Raw genomic sequence first — 7797 nt, 5'->3', positions numbered from 1 at the left:
ATCTTTTCAATTTATCTTTCTATAAACTTTATTTTTTCAAGTAAATTTATCTTTCAATTCTCTTTATCTTCATCGTTGATTTACATTCCTGCACTTTAAATTTTCATGTCAAAGCCCTTCGACTTAGTCAAAGGCACTTTACTGTTTTCTTTAATTTCAATGCAAACCTTTCTGTTTCCAGCATTTTCCCTTTTCGAAAGCTTTACTTTTTCATTCCTTTTCTTGAATTATTAATTTTAATTTAATTTTATTCCCAATCCTAGTCTAATCGAAGACACTTTGATGCACTTTTAGGAAATTAGTACCTACAAAGAGGAGTAGGTTTCGCTCTCAGACCACTAGATATCGAACCACCATCAATTTGTTAAAAATCGACAAAACAAGGGGTTAATCAGTCCCATAAAAATAAAGTTCAGAAACAAATTGGATATTTTTTTGCTAAGGACCTCATTATCTTTTAAAATAATTGTTAGGGACGGTTTAAAAATTTTTCTCTAATCGAAATAATATATTAGGTACAACTATCATTAGTAGAGGAGTGTTTGGTAATTAGGTTTTCATAATATATTTTTTTAATTAAATTCTTATATTATTTTTAATTTATAATTAAATTTTTTATATTAAAAATATTAAAATTAATAGGATATTTTTTAAATATATAAAAAATATATATTTAAAGATCTAATTAAATTTTTTATTATAAATATTTTTAATTTGCAGGAATAAAGTACTAAATTGGTTTCTTACATTATGGGTGTTTATGAGTTGGGTGAAACTGAATTTGTCCTGATCCAGACTCGACCCTAAATATACACTGGGTCTATCTTTTAGACCCTAACCCAACTCTAGACCCGATGAAATCTAAACATTTTCGGGTCACAACTATACCAGGTAAAAACTGGGTCTTTAAAGTTTCAACAATAATTTATAAATAAACTTATTTATAAAGAAACTTATTTATAATGCACTTATTTATAAAGAAGAAACTTGTTACCGAATAGTTTATATCTATATTTGAACTTGAATTTATCTATAAATTCTAATTTGATGCTTCTTTGATCTATTTTCTAATTCAACAAGTGTGATTAAAAATAAAACAATAAGCTTATAATTAATATAACATAATATTAAAATTAATTTAAAACATGTATACCTTTTTTAGTTTCTTTAGGGTGCACATGGGTCGGGTGAAACCGGGTTCCGGACCCAGCCCGAAATAATGACCGTGTCTATTTTTGAGACCTTTATCCAGTCCTAGACCCGGTGAAATCACACCAAATTAGTCCCTAAAATGTTTAGTGCCGAGCCGGGATTTCGGGTCGGGCCGGACCATGTGCACCCTACCTTACGTTTGTGCGTAATCCTATTTTGGTCTTTAAAATTTAAAGTGTCCTATTTGAATCCAAAAAAGTTTTATTTAGCTTCAATTTAGTCCCACCGTGAGGTCAAAGTTAAATAATTAATAGAATATTCTAGATGACAGATTGACAGCAGTACAAAAATAAAGTCGATAATATGGAGAAAAAGTACAAGCTCCAGAGGCACAAAATTAACCATGGATGCATCAATACATTTATTTATCATTTTTCTTTCAATTTAAATGAAATATTTTCTATAGAACTAAGGAGAATGATAAATAAATGTATTGATGCATCCACGATTGATTTTGTACCTTTGGAGCTTGTACTTGTTCTCTAGATTATCGACCTTATTCTTGTATTGTTGTTATGTAGGATATTCCGTTAATTATTTAACTTTGACCTTACGGTGGGACTATATTAAAGCTAAATAAAACTTTTTTGGATTCAAATAGGACACTTTAAACCTTAAAGACCAAAATAAGATTATGCCTAAACGCAGGACCAATTTAGTATTTTATCCTAATTTACAGAAAAATATTCAATTACCTTTAGTATCTTTTATATTAAAAATGACTTAATAATAAAATTAAAAATAATGTAAATATTCAATTAAGAAAAATATAATGATTTAATTACAAATTTGATAAAACTATAAAATCTATCGACGTAATTAAACCAAAATTAGAGTAAAGTTAGATAGGTCACCCTATTTTACAAACAAACTAGTGTATGTTTTGTACTCTGTACGGGATAATACATAAAATTAGGAACGGACATATTCTGGGGGTGAGTAGAGGCCTCGGATCCCAATTTTTTTTTTTAAAAAGTTAATAGTAATAAGTTATTAAGTATGATTTAATTTTTAAAAAAAATTATTTAGTATTTAGTCTAGTATAAATAAAAGCCCAGTCCAATCTAAATATTAATGATTTCTAATATCTAAAAAGTAAGTAATAATATTAAAAAAATTAAAAAAGATATTATTACTAATACTTTTTACTTAGATAAATTTTTTTAAATCCCATAAAGTGGATTCTTTTTCTTCTTGTGACCGTCCTTCTTGATTCATTTGGTATTAATTTTCTCTGTTTCAACTGCTACAACTGAGAGATTTTTTTCAACTATGAATATTGTGAAGAATAACTCAAAAATAAAATGAAAGATGAATTTCTTGCTAATTGTCTTTTAATTATATTAAAAAAATTGCTGAAAAATTTGACACATATTCTATTATCAATGAATTTTATGATACAAAGAATCGGCCACTTCGTTAGTAAAAAGTACATACATATTTTTTGTACTTTAAAATATATTCTCTATCAGTATATTTTTGTAATACATCTAACATTTATAATTTTTTTTATAATTTTTTAATATTATATATGCTATTGGCCCCATGATAATATTTCTGAATCTGTCCTGCATAAAATTATATAAAAAAATTTATTAAAAAATTAAATAAAATATACATAGTAATTATTATTATAAACATTTTACAAAGTTATAATTAAAATCAAATGCTCAAGATTTTTAATATTAAAATATTACAAATAATTAGTATTTGTCTTATTCAATTTGAGTTTGTTGAGTGATCATCTCACTCGTCTGCTTAAACAACTATTAGGAGTTAGAATCTCGCCTTGTGTGTGTAACAATTCATTGGCTGGCGATAAACCCTTAATAAATGGAGTATCAATATGTAGTTATATATACTTGTTAGGAATACCCGAATACGCGGGTACCGATCCGTCCATACCTGGTTGGGGAGGGTAATAACTTGACCCGAGTTGGGGCAGATTTTGCTTAGGGTAGGACATGGTCAGATTTAGAATGTACCCGCCCCAGATATATACATATAAACATTTTTAGGAATTAGGATTTGTCTCACATCACAAATTCAGTGATTCACAGTTTCAGTCCATACTCTATAACCATGCAAGAGAAACCCAGTCATCTTCACCCAGAGTCTTCTTTTTCTCGGCTTCTTCACAAAAAATCTCATAGCACCCATCATTGTCGTTGCTGAACCCATCGCCGCCTACTCTCTCTCTCTCTCTCTCTCATTATGAGTCTGTTAAGTTCTTCTCTTCCTCTTCCACAGACTCATTACTTAGTCGCTGTCGCTATGAGCCCGGACATTGTCGTTGCAGTTTCATTTGAGTCTGTCATCGAATAAAATAGAATTTTTATTCAAGTTGGACCAGTTGAAAATAGGCATGCATGAGATCATTTTTGTATGTAATTTATGAATTTTCTCATCTAAATTTGATCTATGTGGTTGAGTATTTTAGTATGGCAATCATTGTGGTTTCGTTGCGACACTAATGTGATAAAAGCTGTGGTAATTTCATAACTAATATATGAGACAGACCATATTGTTAAAGTAATCAAGGAAATAACATTCAGATGTGCGCATAAAATTTATAAGATGTGATTATCTCAAGAAAATATATACGTATAGTTCAAGTGGAAGATTGTTAGGAAATTATTATTTCTTAATATATGTATGAGCAATATATATATTAATTATAATCACAAATTAAGTAATTTCACATTAAATGATTTATATAACGGTGATCTCATTTATTGTCATAAATGTTGAATTAAATAAGTCATTATTACTTTTGATTTGGATAAATGAGACTAAAACCATGGACACTATTTTATGAGTTTTAAGATTTAATGAGTGTCACACTCAAATATAAATAATGACTTCAGAATTTTGATCTCCAATACATCAAACTCGCCTCCGTAGCTCTTTTTCCACAGTGGAGTTGTGATTCAACCCTATCAGGGATACATAGGATTTTAGTTGACGAAGATCAAAGAACCACAAGAGTCAAGCTCTCTAATCTCAATCATGCTCTCGAATAAAGGGACGCTTTCGTGCTCTTAGTTATATTTCTTAATGATTTAACATGGATGATCTTGAAGTTGAGAAATTCTAAAATTTTTAGATAAAATAGAATTTTTATTCAATCAAATGATAATAAATAATTTTATTGAATTAAATTATATTCATGTGATCATTGAATAATAAAGAATGTTATAAAAATAAATAAATAATATTTTAAGAGTATAGAAATATTACATTGTCATTTTAATTTACTTTTTTAATCAACAATAATAAATATATTGAATTAATTAAATTTTTACAAAAAATTATATACCTAAAATTATTTCATTTTTTCAAAAATCTTTTGAACATATAATGGTTCAATAAGAGGTTGACTATTGAGAACTGAATATAATATTTTTAAATTCGTATTTTCAATAAAAAGATGTACTTAATTCTATCCATCCTAAATTTTCTATATTCACTATTACTTATCCATCTAAATAATTCTAACATTGATAGAATATTGTTTTTAGATGCAAAAAATTTAAAATATATTTATTCTATTTCAAAAATCAATATATTCATATTTAACTTAGGATTTCAAAAAATATGACAAAAAATATTATAAAATCAAATCATATTTCTATATTCACTATTACTTATCCATCTAAATAATTCTAACATTGATAGAATATTATTTTTAGATGCAAAAAATTTAAAATATATTTATTCTATTTCAAAAATCAATATATTCATATTTAACTTAGGATTTCAAAAATATGACAAAAAATATTATAAAAAATAAAATATCTATAAATATATTTTTGTGCTTTAGCTTTAGATTTTTCAAAAATATTTGACAAATTAATGGAATCAAATCATATTTCTATAACATATATAAGAATGTATATGACACGTAAATAAAAAATATTAGATGTAATAAGAACAAATACACAAATTAAAGTTATATTTAGAAAAATAAGAACCAATAAAATATTAAAGGAAAGAAATATAAATAGAAGAGAAACAAAATTATTAGATGGAAGATAAATAATTTAATAAATTTTATGTGTATATAAAAGAGGAATAAAAAGAAGATATACAGTATCTTATTTAATTTAACAAGATTCGTAGGAATAAACACGTAGAATAAAAGAATAAAAATAATAATAAAAAAACTAAATATTTGAATTAATATAAAAAATAAAAAGTAATAAAATAATAATAATTCATCATAATCTTAATCTTTTAATATAATTAATTAATAACAATATAATTAGTCTACCATAATCTTAATTTAATTTTTTAATGTAATTAATTCTAATTATATATATATATATATATATATGGAATAAAACGTCACTTTAAAATGAGATTATTATTATTATTAATGACTTATAAATATTATTAATGCATTAATTGAAATACATTATTAGAATAAAAAATTGCAAGAATTAAAATAACTAAAATTTATTAACTTTAATTAGTTAAATTAGCATAAAATAAGAAAGAGATGATTAATTAGATTAAATAAATTAAAAATATTACTGATCAAAGTAAATGTCACAATAATTATATTACTAATTGAAAAAAAATTAATTCAATCAATTCAAATTTTTATTTAAAATAGAAATTAAAGATCACCAATGAATAAAAATAAATGAGATATAATAAAGAATAATTTTAGTAGTATAAATAATTAATTAAATTACTATATACAATTTTTATTTTTTACCTTATTATAATTTAAGTTAACATTAATGGTAAAAAACTAATTTTAAATAGCCTCCATTTATATTTTACAACATAATTAAATCATAATTCATAATTTTTTATTTTGTGATTAATCAACATTTTTTAAATTTTTTGGTTAAGTCTTCTATGTTTTATGATGATAAATTTTCTCTACAAAATACAAATTTGTGATGAATTATTACAATCATAATTAATAAGAAAATCAAGAAAAAATATAAAAAAATTAAATAAAAGATAAAAAATAGAGTAAAAATTTATTTTAAAACTAAAAATTTGTGCATTGTGCTAGAAATTTTAAAAATTTGTATCTTATTATATAATTAATTTTGTTACTCACTTCAATTTCATCATCCCTTTGTATCCAAAAAAAATATATAATGTCACACTTATTTCAAAAAAGATAAAACTCTTCAAATACACGGTATAATAATGTATAATTTAAGAACAATAAGATAAAAAAATATCTAAAATTTTATAATAGTATTTGAAATTTTCAATAACGATAATACAAAGAGTTTAAATCTACCAAATGAATTCTAAATCTCAATTCAATAGTTACCCTTTGTACATCTTATTTAAATTTGAATTTTAAAATTTAATTTGTATCTTCTTCTTTTCTCCTAATATAAATTATTTTTGACAAAAAATAAAAAAAATCTATTAGACCAAAAAAATATTTTATCAAAGAATTATTATAAGAAAATTTATAATTAGAGAAGAAAATAATAAAAGTATTAATAATAATAAAAAAAGAAATAAAACTCATATTGAAGAAGGTTAGAAAAGAAATAATAAAATTCATATTAATAATAATAATACTAAGGAATGATGTGATTGTTTTAGGCTTCTAGTCTCCATCTTTGGTCATCATTTTTTTTTCTTTCTTTACTTTTTTATTTAAATTATCAAGTCATAAAAAAATAAAGAATAATTCGAGAAAACAAAAACAACAAGATCAATAGTAACTATACACATCAAAATACATAGGAAAAAAACAAATATTATATGATAGAATTAACATGAGTATATTTCATCATTAAATAAACAAAGTTAATGCAAAATAAAATTATATTTAAAGAGAAAAAAAAGAAAAAAGAGTTAAAATATCCAAAGTGATAATAAGATCATTTTTACAATTTTATTTTGTCATGTTTATATATATATATATATATATATATAAGACTATAAAATAATAAACTTCTAACTAAATTAAATTGTATTTACTATTATTAGAAAGGGTAAGAGACAGTAGTAGAAAAAATATTTGTGTGTATTCAAGTTGTGTAAAATGATTTAATATAGTAGGATATTTATAGGTGCCAAGAGAATTGAAATAATAAAGACGTAATATCCTATAATAAATATTCAGATATGTTAAATGATGCTAATTGATCTAATAGATCCTAATTATACTCTAACATCTTCCCAACTCAAGTGACAACTTGATCTTGAAACTTATTTGAAACAACTAAATAAAAAACATGCATAAACTAATAGATCGGGTGCAAATGGAACTTCCTGAAGAAAGCGCAGACAAAACTATCGGAAGGAAGCGCAGACGGAACTGCCGGAAGGAAGCGCAAACGGAACTGTCGGAAGGAAGCGCAGACGAAACTGCCACAAGGAAATGCAGACGGAACTGCCACAAGGAAACGCAGATGGAACTGTCGGAAGGAAGCGCAGATAAAACTGGCGGAAGGGAACGCAGACGGAACTGCCAGAAGAGAACGCAGACAGAACTGCCGCAAGAGTGGCTAACTGTCGAAAAACTGCTGAAAAGTGACAAAGTGCAAAGAGATGACAAACTATCAAAAGGTGGCGAAAAACATATGGTTTCTCCAT

This window comes from Arachis ipaensis, chromosome B9 (assembly GCF_059453495.1).
Source record: "Arachis ipaensis isolate K30076 ecotype BB chromosome B9, ASM5945349v1, whole genome shotgun sequence".
NCBI lineage: Eukaryota > Viridiplantae > Streptophyta > Magnoliopsida > Fabales > Fabaceae > Arachis > Arachis ipaensis.
The sequence above is the reverse complement of the archived record's forward strand: the minus strand, read 5'-3'. Positions refer to the sequence as shown.